The 20,610-nt window shown below is 43.9% G+C and overlaps 1 long non-coding RNA gene across 1 annotated transcript; it reads right to left on the reverse strand.

Moving 5' to 3' along the window:
• Positions 1-5,489: 5,489 nt before the first annotated feature.
• LOC309615766 lies at positions 5,490-16,094 on the reverse strand. The gene is made up of 2 exons (XR_014237062.1): positions 14,537-16,094; positions 5,490-14,236 (listed from the first exon to the last, which is right to left on the reverse strand). It is a non-coding gene; the product is annotated as an uncharacterized lncRNA (long non-coding RNA).
• Positions 16,095-20,610: the final 4,516 nt, after the last annotated feature.

A 20,610-nucleotide genomic window follows, 5' to 3' on the forward strand; every position in this document is an offset into this window, starting at 1 on the left:
CCTGTTCACAGAAGCACCAAGAGGAATGAAGCAGGAGGGATGAACAAAAACAAGATTCTGTTTTACATAATTCTCATTTTCATGCAAAGAGCTCTTCAAACAGCTCATGAAATTAGCAAGCAATTTAACTACCTCATTATTTAGAGTGTCAGGCAAAGTGCATGAGATTTTTCTAGATAAGGATTATGACAGCTGGTCCGTAAGAAGACTGTCATAGACCATATCCTGCTATCCAGAACACCAGGGAAGTGTCAAAGCTCCTTAAAAAGATTGGGACGAGCAATGCATACAAATCCTTTGGTTGCAACAGCGACCACTCGAATGACCTCGGAGAAGGGGGACTAGGGAGTTATCAGTGATTCTCAAACTTGGCTACACGTTCACCTCACCTGAGGAGTTTTTAAAACTACTGAGATCTGGCTCTCACTCAAGTGATTTTCATGTATTCAGTGTGGGGTGTGACTTAGGAATCAGGATTTTTAAAACTCCCCAGGTAATTCTAATACGCAGCAGTGTTTGAGAACCACTGATAGAAATATATAACAACCGGAACTGGAACAGAAATGCCAGGAAGCAAAACAATCAAGGCTACCGCATTGCACAGCTTCAGGGAGCATCAGTCACCAGGCGTTCTGTGTGAATGGCGCCCCCTAGGGCGCAACTCCAGATGTGTAAGCCTGCGGTGTATTGACAGTCCCTCCATCCCTTTCCTTGGGGGGACAAACAGATTGTTACTCAAGTCTTGAATGCTGCCTTGTGCTCTTTCACTATAGCTATGTTCCTAATCACCCAAGTCTCTCCATTTCCCAATCTCAAATCCCTAAGAAAGGAATTTAATGTATCCAGCTCAGCTTTTAAAGACACATGACAAAAATCACTTGCTTCTGACCACCCCATTCCATCATGAGTGGGGAAACATGTGTTGCTGGCCATTAAGGGACCAGAGCTCTGGGCATGGCATCTTCCCTCAGGAAGTGTGAGTAGGAAGGTGATGACAGGTATCAAATACAATGAGCTTGGTAGAGGCTGACAGACTTCATTAACAGCTTGAAACTTGGGTGACTGTAGAATTAACTGACCAAATTAGGACACTTTGAGAGTGAAAGAGTGCTGTTAATAACACTTGACAGGAGGTATAAACTGGAACAGTTCCAGGCAGAGTGGCACATATGGCCACCCTACTTTGGTTTAACTTTTGATAGAAAAGGGGGAAAAAAGACCTAGATAAAATTTCAGGGTGTGGATATGGAAAGTAATCTTGTGTTATAGATATAGTCGGAAGAACCATAGTGAAGACGAGGATGTGAATAAATATACTCAGGGAACTTCTCCTATATAGGGTAGAAATTCCTGGAGATGAGGGTCCCCTCATTGTGGCAGTTCTAGATATGCAAATTGCCCACCTAAAGTGTAGTAGTTTCCTAATTAACAAATTACCACAAACTTGATGGCTTAAAACAATAGGAATTGATTCTGTCACGGTTCTGGAGGCTAGAAGCCCGAAATCAAAGTGCCCCTAGGCTCTAGTGTTGAAGACTCTAGGGGAGAATCGTTCCTTGCTTCTTGCAGCTTCTAGTGGCTCCAGACAGTCTTTGGCTTGTTGGCTGCATAACTCCAAAATTTGCTTATGCCTTCACATGGCCTTCCCCTCTTTTCTGTCCGTGTCGTGTCCTCTTATGTCTCTTATAAAGACACTTGTCATTGGATTTAGGACCCACCCTGGTAATTCAGTATATCTCATTTTGACGTCCTTAATTTAATTACATCGGCAAAGACCCTTTTTACAAATAAGGTCACATTCACAGGCTCCAGATGGACATTTCTTTTGGGGAGCCACCATTCAATCCACCACAGCAAGTATGGACCTCAGAGTCAACGTCACTTAAAACAATATGGCCTGAAGATGAGGGAGTGCTCAAGAATCCATTTTCAGGCACCATATGTCAGATTCTATGTTGCAAGTAGTAGGAAACCCATCTAAAATTGGCCTAAACAGTAAAGCAAACTCACGGGCTCATGAAAAATCAAGATAGAGGGCTAGCTTCAGGTGAGGCTTGAATCAGCAGCTCAATCATATTTCATTCCAAGCCTCCAGTTTGCCCTCTGTAGAGTTGCTTCCTCATAAAGCTAGCTTTTTACTTGTGGTCCGACAATGGCAGCCTGTAGCTCCTGGGGCTGCAACTATTCTTGTCCAGGATCTCCAGGGAAGGAGAGTCCACTTTTCAATAATGCAAACTGAATCACTGGAATTAAACCTTTTTGGCTTTCTTTGGTCTGACTTGGCTTAAGGTGATGGGATACTCTGATTGGCTTAAGTCAATTGGGACTCACCTCTAAAGTTGGGATGGGGTCAATCCAACCCAAACATCATAGCTGAGACTTAAGATACTGTTAATAAGAAGGAAAGTAATGAAGATGCTGGAGACGAAACCAGCATCACAGAACCATTACAGGTATCAAATAACGAAAATGAGAAACTAATATTTTCTGAGTGCTTATCACGCACTACACATGAATTAGATCATATGTTTGCAACAGCTATAAGAGATACTATAATGATCCCCAGTTTACAGATGAGGAGACAAAGACATGAGGCGTTAAGTAGCTTACTCACAGTCACACAGCCAGTAAGTGTATTATTCTGAAGGCACCGAGAACTGTCACGATTAAAATTTATCTTAGAAATATCATTCTGGCAGTACCATGGAGAAAGAATTGGAAGGACAAGAGGGGCTGCTGGGAGCCCAGTAACCCATATAAGCAGCGATGAGGACCTGAACCAGAGCATGGCAGCAAGGAAAGGGAGAAGTAACCAGTGTGAGAAATACCAAGGAAGTAGAATCAGTGGACTTGGTAACTGCATGTGAAGGGACAGTATAGGAATCATTGATGAGTCCCAGGTCTCCAACTTGAGTGAGTCAGCTAATTCACTGACATTAACTGAAATTGAATAATATTATAGCTTATATTTATAGAGGGCTTACTTTGTACCAAGCACTTCAAAGGACTTGCTCATTTAATCTTTGCAACATTCTTCTAATGCTAAATGACAAACAACCACAAAACCTGAGTAGCACTCATCAATGAGCATTTATTTAGCCAATGTGTGTCTGTGAGTAGGAGACAGAGGTCAGCTAAGGCACAGCTGAGGAAGTTTGGCTCTGCCTCACCTGTCTCTCATCCTGCTCTTGGGACCAGCAGGTGAAAGAGACCTCTTTCACCAGATAACAACACTTATTGCAAAGATGTATCTGAACTAAGGTAGTGTGATATTGGCTTAGGGACAGATAAATAAACCAAGGGAATTTTTCCCAAAAAAGAGTTGGTGAGGGCATGAAGAAATGGAAACTTGGGGGCTTCCCTGGCGGCGCAGTGGTTGAAAGTCTGCCTGCCAATGCAGGGGACACGGGTTCGAGCCCTGGTCTGGGAAGATCCCACATGCTGCAGAGCAACTAGGCCCGTGAGCCACAACTACTGAGCCTGCGCGTCTGGAGCCTGTGCTCCGCAACAAGAGAGGCTGCGATAGTGAGAGGCCCGCGCACTGCGACGAAGAGTGGCCCCCACTTGCCGCAACTGGAGAAAGCCCTCGCACAGAAACGAAGACCCAACACAGCCAAAAATAAATAAATAAATAAATAAATTAAAAAATAAAAAAGAAATGGAAACTTTGTTATTGTGATTGGCACTGTAAATCAATACAACCATTTTAGAGAACGATATGGCAATATCTAGTAAAGTTAAAGGTGTCTGTAATCTATGACCCACCAATTCCTGTCTTGAGTGGAAGGAGCAGAATGGTAGTATATGGAAACCTGATATATGACAGAGGTGTCATTAAGAATCGTTGAAGAAAGCATGGACTCTTTGATAAGTAGCTCTAGTACATTACACATAAAACGTTGAAATTAGATCCCTATCATACACACAAAAATAGATTTCAAGTGGATAAAAGATCTAAAATTATCTTTTTGAGAATGTCTTATGAACTTGGGATGGAAAAGGACTTCTTACAAAGTCACAAATCATTAAGGGAAAGATTGATATATTCAGATATTAAAATTAAAAACCTCTGTTCAACAACCTAGCCAAGCATCGTAGCTAACACTGCCTTTAACTGACAATCATTTGGTTTCCAGAATATATCTAGAACTTTCATAAATCTATTAAAAAATGCAAACGACATAGTACTGAAACAGGCAAAAGATATTAAAGAGAAAACCTTTTTGATACTTGAATTGCCAATATGCAGATGAAAGTTTTCTCAACTGTGCTAGAAATTAAGGAAAAACAAAATCACAATGAGATATTTCACCCCCATCAGTTTGGTGAAGATTCAAAAGTCTGATGTTATCAAAGGTTGGCAAGGAGAAAAAAATGTCAATGTCATGGAATATATATATATTTTTTAAGCTGGGGAATTTTTCTAGATTAAAGGGGATTAAAGGAGACTAAAGATACATGACAATTAAATATGATATTCAATCCCTGATTAGATTCTGGACTGGAGGAAAAATTATAAAGAGCATTATTAGTTCAATGGGGAAATTTGAATCTGGACTATATGATAGGTAATAGAATCATATCAGTGTTTAATTTCCTGAGTGTAATAATTGCAGTATGCTATGCAGGAGAATGTCCTTGTTCTAGGACATATACATTTTTTTTAAATTAATTAATTTATTTTTGGCTGCGTTGGGTCTTCGTTGCTGCACGCAGCTTTTCTTTTTATTTGCGGCGATCTTCATTGCGGTGCGCGGGCTTCTCATTGCAGTGGCTTCTCGTGTTGTGGAGTACGGGCTCTAGGCGCACGGGCTCAGTAGTTGTGGCTCATGGGCTTAGTTGCTCCACGGCATGTGGGATCTTCCCGGACCAGGGCTTGAACCCGTGTCCCCTGCATTGGCAGGCAGATTCTTAACCACTGCGCCACCAGGGAAGCCCCTATACATAGATTTTTTAAAATTTTATTTGTATTTATTATATATATATTTATGTATGTATACACATATTTCAATATAAGTATCCATGTGGAAATATGGAAAACAAAAGGCCAAGAAATTTTGAAGCAAGAGAAAGGGAAAGCAAATGTAGGAAAATGTTAATAATTGTTGAAATGAAGTATATACATGTGTTCATTGCACCGTTTTGGCAACTTTTTCTGTAAATTTGAAAATTTTCCCATATAGAGGAGTCATGGACATGAAAAAATGGAAACTTTGTCATTGTTATTGGCCCTATAAGTTGATATAACCACTTCAGAGAACAATTTGGCAATATCTAGTAAAGTCAAAGATATCTAATCCCATAACCCACCAATTCTGCTCTTGAGACATTTTCTCAAATTGCACAGTAGATGTGTATAAGACAGTTGACTGTGGTATTGTTTTTACGGGAAAAAAATGGAGAATAACTAAAAATATTCACAAACCACAGAAAAAATAAAGCAGCTATTCTTTTTTTTAAATAGTATATTAATTTGTGACCTATATTATTTTATTTATTTATTTATTTATTTATTTATTTATTTATTTATTTTTGGCTGTGTTGGGTCTTCATTTCTGTGCGAGGGCTTTCTCTAGTTGCGGCAAGTGGGGGCCACTCTTCGTCGCGGTGCGCGGGCCTCTCACTATCGCGGCCTCTCTTGTTGCGGAGCACAGGCTCCAGACGCGCAGGCTCAGCAATTGTGGCTCATGGGCCTAGTCGCTCCGCGGCATGTGGGATCTTCCCAGACCAGGGCTCGAACCCGTGTCCCCTGCATTAGCAGGCAGATTCCCAACCACTGCGACACCAGGGAAGCCCAAAACATCTATTCTTGCAATTCAGTAGTTAGAGTGAAAGAGCTAGTCCTACACGTATCAATATTTTAAAATCTCAAAAATAATATTATGAGCAAAGAAAGCAATTTACAGAAGGATCAGTGCCGTAGTATATCATTTTTATACTGCTAAAATAGTTCAAAACAGCACTAAATCTTGTTTATGGATTCATACATACATAGTCAATGTTTAAAAATATTGAAGATGATAAACATAAAAATTCAAGATAGTGAAGAGAGAGAGGAATGAGATCGTGGAGCCCCGGCCCCCAAGGAATCTTCAACCGTATCTGTAATTGACTTCTTAAGAAAAATAATTTGGGAACAATATAGCAAAATGTTAACACGTGACAAGGCCGGGTGATAGAGGACAGATGTTTGTTATATTAGTCCCTCTACTTTACCATAAGCGTAAAATATTCACAGTATAATTTTGAGATCTTTGGCAAGACAGGACCAGGAAATATGCATTTTATTCTGCCCTCATAGGAGGCATGCCAGAAACTTGCTCTAAACTCAGGAGATGGAGCTCTCAGGAGAGGGTGATTTCAGAAGGTATTTCTTGCGAGACAGCAAGCTCGCTGCGGTGCTTTTGTGCCCATGGAGAGCACTAAATTGACACCGTGTGCTGCGCGTTGACACCGCATCTCTATAGTTTAAAAATGCACACATCTGTATCTGCAAGGGATTTAGGACAGTGGGTGAGAGCTCCAGCCCTGTAGTGCCACACGCCTAAAGGAAGACAAATGGCTTGAAGTTAATTGTGAGAAAAACAAACTTGCTGACAGCTGGATTCCTCCCTGGACGAACCCCCAGCTATCATTGAGAACCAGAGGGAGCATCAAGATGGGGGCCAGAGGGACTGCCCCCCACTCCTTGCTGCAAACGAGGGTCTTCAGTCAGGTACCCACAGGCTCCTGAAGAAGCCCCGTGGGGGACATTGCAAATGTCCCTTTAACAGCTTCAGTGATCTCCAGGGCGTCCCAGACTTGCGTTCTGTCTTGGAACGTAGCTGAGACTGGGGGCCAAGAACCGGGATTGCATAGAACCTGCTCCAGCTCTTAAATATAGGCCAATTGTATGGTTTAAGGCAGGCGTCCCCACCCCCGGGGCTGCAGACCCCTACCGTCCGGGGCCTGTTAGGAATTGGGCCACACAGCAGGAGGTGAACAGCGGGCAAGCAAGCGAAGCTTCATCTGCGGCTCCCCATCGCTCGCATGACCGCCTGCACCATCCCCTTCCCCGCTTCCCTGAAAAACTGTCTTCCACGAAACTGGTCCCTGGTGCTGAAAAGGTTGGGGACCGCTGGAAACTTTAAGGTATTCCACTCTCCATCCTGAGAACAAACAGGATATTTAAGATTTCATTCATCCAGTAAAATTTGGAATGGTGAGCATCTCTTTTGTGCCAGGCACTGGGCTGGACTGCACAGCCGAGGATGAGCAAGTTGGGCCCTCAGGGAGCTCATCGTCCAGTGCAGGAGGCAAACAAACGGGTAAAATGCAGTAGGAGAAATGTCCCGGTGCTAGCTGTGACGGAGTCCCCTGGGAGCAGAGCGTAGAGCGCATGGAACACGGACGGTGGCCATTGGGGTTCCGCAGAGGAAGCACCGTCTGAGCTGATGACAGGTGGCCGGTAGGGCATGAGCAAAACCTGGGCGTGTGAGAGAGCAAGGTGAGCTGGGACCCTGCTGCCCTTGAAAGAAGAAAGGTAGACGAGAGGGATTCCCAAAGCTTTCGTGGCAAGCAGTACTGTACTTTAACAACCACGAGCTGAAACCTGTTTGGGCTGGAGAGTTCTAAATGTGGAGGCTTCCATCTTGGAAGAGTGAACGCCTTGGTTTGTACTCAGCCATGGAGGGCCAGCGGCCAACACCTGTTTGATGGAATTGTTTATCCTTTAGTCCCTCCCCTGTCAGTGTAACGTCAGGAGACACCTTAGCTCCTGGAATGTCCAGCCAGGCAGTTTGTTCACCAAGCGGTCTGGATGTACCTGGGAGGAGAAGAGGCACGAGAGAATCTTCCAGAGCATTCAGGAGTCCTGCCAAACACCTCAGACTTCCTGTGCGCTGTGGAGTTAGAATGCTGAGATCTGAATGCTGTCTCTGGCTTCTAGCTGTGCGCCTGGAGACAAATTATTTAACCTCTCTGAGCCTTAGTTCTCTTTTTGTCAAGTGGAACTATTAATAATTGGGTGGCTGTAAGGACTAAACGAAATAAAGCATGTAAGGCAGAGAGCACTGTGCATATTAAATACTTAATAAATGTTCATTATCATTATTGTTGTTAATATTGTGTCCACGTTTCTGATACCTTTTTAAAAAATTCCATGCCTTTTCAGTGCTTTTTCACTCTCATCTTCTGCATACAGCCACTAGATAGACCCCATCCAGCTTTGCTTCCTGTGTTTGTATTATGAAAAAAGTAGGCATATTGGATATTCTTTCTCAAACCAGGGCTACTCACCTGGAGATCCTGACGCCAGTCTCCCGCCTTCACCCTCACCACTGGTTGAGAAACCCCGATGGGGACACTGTAGGCTTTTAAGCAGGGGAGACACACAACTAGATGAGGCTGCTTGCAGTATCACTTAATTATCTTGGGATCAGTATTATAACATGTGTCTGAAATAGTTTATATGCTCTTGTGTCTTCATTGGTCAACTGCCTGAATTTTTTATTTCTGGGGAGATTACACTCAAGCTTCCCGTGTCTGTTGTACTACTTTGGGTCCAGGGACGTTATATTTTACACGCTGTTGAAAGAAGCCCTTGTCATTTTCTGGGCTAACACTCCCTGGATGAGTCAGATATTTGCTTCCAAGCACCGCGGCCTGTGCAAGCCCTCTAAGGGTCAGGCTGCTCTTCTTTCCGAGGGTCCCCGGCTCGGCTGCCACCTAGTGGTGAGTTTTGTGAGTAAAAAAATGGCTCTTGAGAAACACTTCAAATGCGCCCTTGGAAATAGACCCTCTGTGGCTGTGAGTCATTCCGGATGACAGCACAAAAGATATTTACTCATCTTTGTAAAAGATGACTAATCGGCTTCTGGCCAAATGGAGGCTGTCTTTGAAAAACAATCCGATTTTGTTTTCTTCAAATATGAATTTCAGGATTTTCTAAACAATTAATGATTTTTCTCTTTAAAATCCACCCTGGCAGAGAAAGGACTAGGCCAGCATTGGGGGAGGGGAGGGTGTATTGCTAATGTTTGTCAAGCCTTTAGGAAGTGCTGAGTTCTGTTGTAAGCACTAAGAACATCTCACTTAATCCTTATTTCAATCCTGAGTTAAGTACTGTAATAAAAACAAAGCTAATAATTATTATTTATTGTCATTGTTGTGGTTGTTATTTTATAAATGAGGGAGTTAAGGTTTAGGGAGGTCTAACATCACTTAGCTAGTAAGTGGCAGGACTGGGATACTAACACAGGCTCGTCAGGCACCAGTAGCTGCGTTCTTGACCATTCTACTCCTTAATGATGTCTTCACTTCTCTGCACCTGCCGGGTTCCAACATCAGCTCATCCTGCAAATATTTGTCAAGGCCTTAAATGTGCATTCTATTGAATATTGGTTATCAGCTATGATCCAGACACAGACCGTTCCCTCATGGAGAAAAGAGAAAATGTGATATAGATTGATAAATGCTATAGTGAGGTAAGCACAGGGTGCTGGGGGCCATATATATGAGTAGCTTGTGGTATAACCTGGGGGCAATCAGGATAGACTTCCTGGAGGAGGTGACCAAGGTAATTCCTATTGGATGAATGGGAATTAGGCAGGCACAAGAAAGGAGGGAATTAGAGGAGGACGTTTCAGACAAAATAAGCAGCAAACATGAGTGACCAGAGGTCCTATGTGCTGAGCACTGGGAAAACACTCTTATAATTAGAGAGTTTCAGGGAGACACCAAGGAGTTGGCTCATTTGGGAGCTGACTTTTGTTTTCTGTGTCTGGCAGGATGCTGGCAGCCTCATTCTGAAAGGAACACTGCTTTGCAGAGGAAAAGCTCTGAGAGAGGGGTAAGAAGAAAGCCTTTTCTTCCCCCTTGTGGACTGAAATGGATGTGGAAATGCTGTCCTGGGCCTCCCCAGAAGCTCTGAGAAGCCTGATAAAGATACTCTGTGATAAAGCTCCAGGGTCAGCCACGGTGAACCTGGTGGACTGGCCCATGTTGTGTGGTCAAGATCCCATGTTACACCCTGGTGCAACCTCAAAGCCAAAATTTGGGAGGATGAATCTTGTTTTCCTATTAAACATAACTGCAGAGAAGAAGGAAACCACTGTGGTGGAATGGACGGAAGAGAGGGCTCCCTGTTGTTGCTGCTAGTACCTTCCACGGATGGTGAGAAAGAACTACAGGCTCTTCTCTAAAAGCTGAGACCTTGGGAAGACCACCTTTCCAGCTGTTTCTCCATGGTACTGCTCCCCACCCCTGCAGTGGTCTTCAGCACAGCTCTGTTAGTCGGATGCTTACTGGGCAAAGCCACATTGCCAAATTATGAGTAAACCATGAAGAAGGTAATTTACAGGTATGCAGTGTATTTAGTCAACCAGATTTGGCTTCACACAATGATTGGGCTGTTGCCTGGTCAATTTGTCTCTCTTCTGTTTACTACCTGCCTAGTTGGGTCACTTCACCTTGGTGACACTTTGGACCTTCTTGTTAGACATTCCAGACTTAACCCTTTGATTCAGGTTTAAATGGTTGTTCAATAGCCTCGTGAATCCCAGCCTCCTGTTTTTTCCATATTTTGCTGTGTCTCTTAACCAAATCTCCCCTCCCAGGCCCTTTCTCTCCTCATGAAGAATTTCTCTCTCAGTGATTGCATTTCCTTTAAGTCTTTGTAGCAGCAATGGGAACGTTCCAGTCTTAATGGCAGTGACGGGGCCATAGTTGTAAGTCCAAAACAGGGGAATTTGCTATGGCAACTTGCTATGAAATGGGAGGACTTGGCACCAATTTTTCTATTTGTGAATCATATTTAGCCTCCTGTTAAACCACTTTCATAGTGTAGTGGTTAGGAACGTTGAATAATCTTGGACAGTTTACTTAACCTCTTCATGCCTTACTTTCTTCATCTGTAAACTGTGCTGTGAACAGTGCCTGGCCCAGAGTAAGCACTACTGAGCCTTTTTTTTGGGGGGTGGGAGTGGGGGCCACGCCTCGCAGCATGCGGGATCTTAGTTCCCTGACCAGGGATCGAGCCCATGCCCCCTGCAGTGGAAGCACGGAGACCACTGAGCCTTTGCTACTGTTCCCTTTTCTGATTACTTCCTGTGGTCCCTCCAACTCTGATCAAATCATCATTTAATTCCCCCGTGTCGTATTTAGACAACATGTGCCTACAGAAACGAGTAGCTGAGGAGTTCACAATGTTCTTTCTGGAGTGACATTCCTCACAGTGACTCCCCCCAGCTCAAGAAAGCCCATATCACAACAGGAAAGACTCTGTTCACACCGGCTCCCAGCTCACTCCTCCTACCCCTCAAAATCATGCTCTAGCTTTCTCTAGGGCCCCCTTCCAAATGCCCAGCTGTGGACTGTTCTACTTACTGTGCCCATTTTCTCTTCTAGTATTAGTTCTGAACTCTCTCAAGTAATCTGGTGTAGCAGGTGTCACTAATTTCTATTAGATAGCTTTATATTACAATTTGTAACATGCTCGTGGAGACCAATGTTCTATTGTGTGCTATTTTACACTTCTTGGTCTTGGAGTCTGCTCCATTCATCTGTGGGTTTCTGTGTGGAGTTTGGATAGATGTCTACCTTGGTGTTTTCAATATATTCCATAAGCCTGAAGAAAAACCTGACAAGACACCACACACCCATCATTTCCTTCTCTTCAGGAATTGCTCTGTGCAATAATAAAATGCTATTCCTTTTAGTGATTTGTTTGTGACAAAAGAGCCAAAAATTCTATCCTGCTGGAGAAAGATCATACTTGCCTTTAAAAACAAAATTCTATTTCTTTCAGGTATAATATAATTTGATTTGTCATTTTCTTCATGGGTTTACATTTTCTTTGTTTTTCTGAATTCTATCATGTTTTATCGTGGAGGAGATGAGACTTCAAGGCAAAAACTCTCAATACTTGAGGTCACTTTTACTTTTATCTTTGCAAAGGTGTAGGGGAAAAAATGACCTTTCCTGGTGTTAGCTCCTCTGCCCTGTGGTAGGGACCACAATAGACTTAACTGGAAGCTGTGTCCTAGTGGCTTTGCAGTTGGGAAATATTAAGGGTGAGTTTACTGCCACGACTGTTGGCAATAAGAAGAAATACTGAGCTATTAAGAAGAGTACATTAGCACAGTGAATGTGACATCTGAGCAAGTTGCCATAGTGTACTTTCTAGGACTGAGTCCCCTGGTCATTGAGCAATTTCAAGTTCATACACACTACCTTACCATAGTTGGATGGGAAACTGGGAATCTCATATAGGGCTTCCTCAGTAAAAGGGCTCATGTGTCTTGTGCTTGTGAGATCCCAGGCCTCCATGTCTCACTATGAGCTGTTGGTGGCCCTGGGTACTCCTTGATAACACTGTGAAGTAGGTGGAAGCCATCTGGGGTACTGCTGCACATTCCTCTCAGGGATGCTTTGCCCCATTCTGGGCTTGCTTCTCCTGTGGTATCTCTAAATGCCTGGAGCTCTTTGCTGTTGGGTCTTGCCCTTGGCAGCTCTTACTTCTTTCCCTTCTTTCTTGCTGCTGTGGAGAGAAAAGATAAATACATAACATTTGCTTTTGACACCTAATTCCATTTCAAAACCCTGTGTCTCTGTACTTATCATCTGTATCAATCATTTTAAAATTACTTTATTGGATTTTTTCCAATCAAATTAAACATGTATATGACTTGTATGCTGAAAACTACAAAATACTGATGAAAGAAATGAAGGAAGATCTAAATAAATGGAGAGACATACCATGTTCATGGATTGGAAGACTTGGTATAATAAAAATGTCAGTTCTCCCCACACTGATTTATAGGTTTAATGCAATTCCTATCAAAATCCCAGCAAGATTTTTCTTGTAGATATAGGCAAGTTGATTTTAAAATTGATATGGAAAGACAAAAGAATTAGAATAGCTAAAACAATTTTGAAAAAGAATAAAGTGACTGTATACTCAACTTCAGGTATCCCTTCCTCACAAATGCCACCCAAATCATGTTTGCAGCCTGGAATACATTCTCAGTCACTTTCTCGAATCTCCAGTATCTTGCTGGCCATTTTACCTCTCATTTGGGGTTGTCTCACCAGACCTCAAATTTAACTTGTTTAAGCCAACAATACAAACAAGCTCCAGATTTCCACCTTCACCCTATGATGTCATTGCTTCTCCTGCTGTTTCTTTAAGCCCACTATCTGCTTGCTCTCCGACTTGTATTTATTTGTTGCTTATTCTTCTTTCCCTCTGGGGTCATCCTAGTTTGGGTTCTTATGATTTCATATCAGCTCTTTGTAATAGTCCTCAAACTACTCCCCCACCTTCTATCTCTTCTTTTTCTCCTTAATGACAACCCCCTCCAAACACCACCATCAATATAACTCTTAAAACACGACTTTCACTATGCTATTTGCCTGCTCAAAAATTTTCAGTGACTTCACTATCAAAAGGAATAAGCCCAAACTCCTCAACTTAGAACTCAACCTCCTTTTATTGATCCCAATTTATCTTTACAAACTTGATTCCCACTGTTCTAAAGGAAATGGACCGAATAGGCTGGTACACTCTCAATGCCCTAATCACCCTTGGCAAATTTCCACTTTGGTGCCTTTGTTTCTTCTGCCTAAAATGCTTCCTACGTTGACCTTTCTCTCTCCTCAACTACTGTAGATCCTTGAATACCCCTCACTTAATTCTTATTTTCCAGATACCTTCCCTGAACCTGCACACACGTTGATTTCTCTCTCACAGGCCACACTGCAAACATTGACTGCGTTTACTTTCTCCATTTCATTCAACATATTATGTCTGCATCCAGCTCTCTATTACAGGGTCCCTGAGGGCAGGGGCCACGACATACATACATATATTCACTAACTTACCTAGCACAGTCCTCTGCACGTAGCCAGGGCTCAGGACATAGCTCTGGCTCACTTATGTGTCTTGATGATAGACATTATAAAGGGCAAGTTGCTTTATCATGTTTCATTCTTTCTTAACCTTGAGTCCAAAGTCATACAGACTTTGATGAAACCACAGAAAACTGGATATGAAGTGATTAACACTCGTGCCAGTGAGCTGCTGCTTTCCGGGAATTATTTGAACACTGTCTCTCAGGAAGTGTCATGGTTCGGCCAGATGGGGTCCATATCCATCCAGACTGAGAAGCAACATCCAGCGTTCACACAGCACTGGCGAGGGAAACAAAGGCTTTTGCAGACATCAATTCAATAAAGATGCAGGACTTAAAAATGACACCTTCAGGGGCTTCCCTGGTGGCGCAGTGGTTGAGAATCTGCCTGCCGGTGCAGGGGACACGGGTTCGAGCCCTGGTCTGGGAAGATCCCACATGCCGCGGAGCAACTGGGCCCGTGAGCCACAACTACTGAGCCTGCGCATTTGGAGCCTGTGCTCCGCAACAAGAGAGGCCGCGATAGTGAGAGGCCCGCGCACCGCGATGAAGAGTGGTCCCCGCTTGCCGCAACTGGAGAAAGCCCTCGCACAGAAACGAAGACCCAACACAGCCAAAAATAAATAAATTAAAAAAAAAAATGACACCTTCAGCAATTGTGTAAACAAAGGCTAAGAAGTCAGCACTACTAGCTCTGAAACAGGAAGTGGACATTTCAGCGGAGGCAATGAGGGAAAATCCGACTTAAGGGGATGTACCGCCTTAAGACACAAGAGGGTCCCCGGGATGTACCTCCCCTGTCCTAAGTGAGGACAAACAGGAATTTGATGCCAGAATCCAGTAGGAGTCACCACACAGCAGCCTCGGAATATTGTTCTCATTAATACATGTAGGTTCAGCCATCTTTACCAAATCCCTTTGTCATCTTCATAACTTCTCGGGCTGAAGAACACATCTGAGTGGACTATCTGAACCGGATGGACCCGAGTGACTCTTCAGAGTGGACAGAGCCCTTCTTCATGCCACACACTTTCACCCTCGTGTCTGTTACAAACGCACACCTCTAAACGTGGGCATGAGGAAGGAAGGTGGAAGGGGAAACTAACACTGACCCAACACCTATTCTACAGCAGGTTCTGTGTTAGGCGTTTCATTAACATTATCTGCAGTCCTTACAGGTGTCCTGAAAGGTGGAAATTAACTTCATTATACAAAGAAGGACACTGATGCTTGGAGAGGTGAAGCCGACTTGGCGGGTGTCACAACTGGGTAGCTCCGAAGCTGGACCCCACCCTCCTCCGGAGCTCGCGCCCTGTGGCCGCCTGTATCTCGGTTCCTGAAATTTTGCAGCTGCACACAGGCTTCCTTCTCTGCGCCATCAGGGCCTGCAGAACAGGAGCTGTTCCCCCCATAAGCAAAGTCGTTTAACACAAACAAGAGCCTTTTCTTGGGAGGTAGCTTCTTGGTGAAAAGGTTTGGAAACTCCTGCAGGAAATGACATGTGTATCAGCTCAGCACAAGCCCTTCAGAAGGCAGCGTGGGGAAGCCTGACTGTGTGCCTGCCCTGGCAGTCACCAAGGTATCCTGCAGAGCGCTCACTCAGAGAAGGGTCAAGGGAACTTTGACACCCTGGAAGAGACTCTCCCTCCCACCTATTTCCAGAGGCTTGGAATTAAAAACCAAAAACCAGGGAACAGGTCCTTTCATTCTTTAACTAGAGACATTGCAAAGTGCAAATACTGACACAAAAGGGAGAAGCATTGATTTAAATTTATGCTAAAGTGAAAATAGGTAACATAGCCAAAGTGAAGAGCATGGGCTTTGGAATCAGGACTGAGTTCAAACCTGGCTCTACCAGATGTAAGCTGTGTGGCCTTGGGCTTGTTGGTTCACCTCTCTGAGCCTCAGATTCCTCATCTATAAAGTGAGAATTATGCTACTTACCTCTAAGTGTGAGCAGAAAGATTACGTGAGAAGTACACAAAAGTGCCCACTTACAGGGCCTGGCACACGGTCTATGCAGAATCAAGGACAATCATTCTTTTTATGACCATCACAACTTCTCAATATTTTTGAGTTCCCAAAAGTGTAGTCATACAGAGGATAGAGCAAATGTGATTAGCTGACTTTAGCGCCACCACTTGGGAGCTCTGTAACCTTGGGCGTATCACTTACCCTCCTAGCCCTAGATTCCTCACTTTAAAACCAGACCGTTGTGAGCATCAAGCGAAATGACATATGTGAACATGCTTTGCAACATGGGAGTGTCTACGTCAATATGCCGGGGACGGGGGGGGGGGAGCGTGGATATTTGAAAGTGCAGGGTGAGTACAGCTATGTTTAGTTTATGGTTATAACGTTATTGATCAGAGCACTAATTATAGGTCATAGAATGTTGATGGCAGAATCTTGCTGGGGCTGTAAAGAAATTTCACCTTAATGCTATATCTCTATTAGTGTGTATATAAGTAAATAGACACATAAATTGTATAGACGTGCAATAATAAGTTGAACGATGATATCCATTTGATTATGCATCACAGAAATCCAGCAATAATTTGTCCTTTTCTTTTGAAGCACTTTCTAGCACCACCCTCGGGCCTCTCTGGGAATAAGTGCTGCTATACATGTTGACTCACAAAAATTAAACATGACACTGCAAGCTGGGCCACCAGACACCCAGGTGGAGCCCAGAGGACATAGTCGGCTCTGAAGGCAGCGTGTCCCTGAACAGGAGATCTGAAATGGCCAGGATGGGTATGAAAGCATTCGCAGACCTGGGCTTCCTCTGAGGCAACCGGAAGCCAAATCTGAAAAAGCCCTTGGAAAGCTTCCCCGGACAAGGAAGATGAGGAATAGGCTGTGCAGGATGGGAAGTGCCTCTGAAGTTGTCTGCGGGCAGATGCTGGGGGCTGCCGCTTCTGCTCTAGCAGCCCACCTCCACCTTCCTGATCCCCACGGAGTCTAAGGGAAAAGCACTGTCTCTCTTCTACCCTCTCCCATCCACTAAAGCAACGCTCTTAGGGTTCATCTGTTCACCACACATTCTTGGGCTGCGTTCTACTAGCGGATCCTCTTCCCTCCAGAGACTTTGTCAGTCTGGCCTGGCGTCCCGAGCAGTTTTACGAGACGTAGATATAGCCCTTAGGATGCAAACCAGTGCAAGAGGGAAAACACAGATCGCTTTATGGAGCGATTGGCCAAGTGGATATAGTTAGCAGCTATCAAGCCCTTGAAATATGAAAATTAATTAAATTCAGCTTGATGTATGAGAATCATCACTTCAACAGGCTAATGCGATAAATAACCCCTTACATAAGGAAAACAAACATTTCAGTGCTGCAGGTGCCATATGTTGAGAATTGCTGAAATGCAAAAAAAATCCAAGTTTTGAAGTGAGCGGTACTGATGCTAATGAAGTGAGCCCTGAAGGTCCCACCAGCAGGACTCCTGCTTCTCACCGCTGGGTTGGTTCTCACTCTCCACGAACTGGGAGTACTCTGATCCCCAGAGGTATGTACTTCTCCCAGTATTCATTTCCTCTTGCTGCTGAAACAAATTACCATGAACCTAGTGGCTTCAAGCGATACACATCTTTGTTCTCTTTCAGGTCTGTAGATCAGAAGTCCGATATGGGTCTCATTGGGCTAAAATCAGGGTGTTGACAGGGCGGTGTTCCTTTTGGAGATTCGAGGAGAGAATCCATTTCCTTGCCTTTTCCAGCTTCTAGAAGCCACCCACATTCTGTGGCGAATGGCCCCCTCCCTCCTCCATCTTCAGAGCCAGCATCGGAATAGTTTCAAATCTCTCTCTCCCTCTGACCCTTGCTTTCAGTTTAGCACACATGCATTTCTCTTACATACATTTGTCAAAACCCATAGAATGTGCAGCACCAAGAGTGAACCCTTGGGTAAACTATGAACTTGGGATGGTAATGATGTATTGATGTAGATTCATCGATTGTAACAAGTGTACCATCTGGTGGGAGGTGTTGATGGTGGGAAGGCTGTGGGTATCTGGGGGAAGGGCGTATATAGGATTTTTTTAAAAATTAATTAATTAATTTATTTATTTATTTTTGTCTGTGTTGGGTCTTTGTTTCTGTGCTAGGGCTTTCTCTAGTTGCGGCAAGCGGGGACCACTCTTCATCGCGGTGCGCGGGCCTCTCATTATCGCGGCCTCTCTTGTTGCGGAGCACAGGCTCCAGACGCGCAGGCTCAGTAGTTGTGGCTCACGGGCCCAGTTGCTCCGCGGCATGTGGGATCCTCCCAGACCAGGGCTCGAACCCGTGTCCCCTGCATCGGCAGGCAGACTCTCAACCACCAGGGAAGCCCGTATATAGGATATTTCTGTACTTTCTGCTCAGTATTGCTATGAACTCTACAACAGCCAAAACAAAAATAAAATCTTGGGCATTCCCTGGTCCAGTGGTTAGGACTCCGAGCTTCCATTGCAGGGTGCACGGTCTCAATCCCTGGTCGGGGAACTAAGATCCCGCAAGCCATGCGGCACGGCTAAAAATATGTGTGTGTGTGTGTGTATATATATATAGTTTTTTTAAAGTCTTTTAAGGGAAGAATGAGCTGTGTAATATTTGTGAAAAGGTTAGGAACTACTGCATTAAACCTGCCTTATTTCAACCTTACATCCTGAGAGCTGCACACATTCCTGCCCCTGGTGGGAGCCGAATCTACGACTGAGACCGGAAGGAGACCAGGGTGTGGTGAAGTTTCATGCAGCTCAGGGTCACCTTCAGTGTCAGCGCAGAGCAGAAGTGGGCAACCAGAAACCAGCACTGTTTAGCCCTGTGCCAATTACTTCTGCATTGTCCCACTTCAAGCTCACAGTAACCCTACAAGAGAAATATTAGCATTTCCCTTTTTAAAGTGAGAAAAGTGGGGCTCAGAAAGGTTAAGTAATTTGCCAAGCTACAGGTTGAAGGGCCTGGATTCAAAGCTAGGTTTGTGTGGGCCCAGAGCTCATGCCAGGCTTCCTCCTCAAGTCACAAGAGAGGAAAAGGTGGTTCTTTGTGTGTGTTCTGAGCTCTGGATGTGGAAAACAGGCAGAAAAATGGACCTGCAAACCAGGAGTGGTCCCAAGGGCTGGTTCACTGGTGAAGGCAGCCTCTCATATTCATATAAAAGCCTGGTTGCCACTGGAGGAATTCCCAACCCTTGGAAGATGCCAGTGGTCCCTGTGGGCTCTCACGGGAAAGAGGAACCTGGTCTAAGGCCACCAGACCTGACCAAGCCATGCTGGAGCGGAGAGGGACCGGCAGAGGGCGCTGTGCAGACATGGTGGGCTCATGTCTTACCACGGGACTCTGCCTGGCGAAGACTGAGCAAGTGCTGAGGGCCAGGGATGGAGAGGTCATTTTGAACTAAATTTGTTTCTTTCCCTTGAGACAAAGTAACACAGGATATTTTTCAGAAAGCGTTGGAGAGTGAAGTTTGCCTCTTGCAAAATCACTAATTGCTGTGGGTTTCTTTCTCTTACATAAGACTTCCTTTTGCCGCAATGGTTGTCGAGGAGACACTGTAGAAAAGCGGGTAGAAAAAAGTGGGCATGTCCCATCCCAGATCTGCCTCTTGTTAGAGGTGTGGGTTTTCTCTGAAACTCATTTGAGTTTTTGGATGCTGGAGATCAAAGGCTTTATCTTACAGGTCTGTTCTGAAGACTAAAGAAAAGGCACAGAAAAGGTAAGTACACAGTCTCACTCAGCTTGCAATCACTTTGGTCTTATGACCTCTTTACAGTCTTAAAAATTATTGAAGACTCAAAGAGCTTTTTTTTTTTTTTTGGCCGTGCAGCTTGCAGGGATCTTAGTTCCCTGACCAGGGGTTGAACCCAGGCCCACAGCAGTGAAAGCACCGTGTCCTAACCACTGGACCACCAGGGAATTCCCTCAAAGAGCTTTTGTTTAAGTGGGTTCTATCATATTTACTACATTAAAAACTAAGATTTACTTTTCAATTAAATTTCTCATTAAAATATCTATTTCGTTAGGAAAAAAATATTAATTAGCAAGAAAAGTTGTAAAGCAACTATACTGCAATTTAAAAAAGAGTAACCAAATATATGTATCAATGAGCCCATCACAGACTAACTTAAAAACATGTTTTTATGAAAAATAACTGTATTCTCAAAATAAAAAATAGTTAGAAGAGTGACAGTGCTTTGCATTTTTGCAAACCTCTTTAATGTCTGACATTCGCGCATATGTTCTACATGCAGACTGTTGTGATATCACACATCAGTAGCCTCTAGAAAACTCTATTGTACACTCATGGAAGAATGGGAGTGAAAAATGCAAATTACATCCTTGCGTTCTATGGAAATAGTTTTGATCCAGGCATTCGATAAGTGATAGTGATTACACTGTTCCCCAAGAGAGTTCATCCCAATTTTGGGTGGCTACTCCAGCCTGTAACATAGGACGCTCTGTGTGCACAGGTGGTAAGCTGGTCCTCGGAGAAACCCACGAGGGTTATGAGAGGTTTTACTCAGCATGCAAAGAGCCTGATGAGAAATCAAGTCATTGACGAGATGACTCAGACCTTGCACAGTTAGAACAAGCTTGAGCTCATGGTGCTTCCAGTGAGTGCCGAGTTGATACCTATTTTGAACATACAAAATCCAGAAGTCATAAAAAAGAATGAAATTCTGCCATTTGCAGCAACGTGTTTGGACCTAGAGAATATTAAGTTTAGTGAAATAAGTC

The sequence above is a fragment of the Balaenoptera borealis genome (genome assembly GCF_965194805.1).
Source record: "Balaenoptera borealis genome assembly, chromosome: 18".
NCBI classification, from domain to species: domain Eukaryota; kingdom Metazoa; phylum Chordata; class Mammalia; order Artiodactyla; family Balaenopteridae; genus Balaenoptera; species Balaenoptera borealis.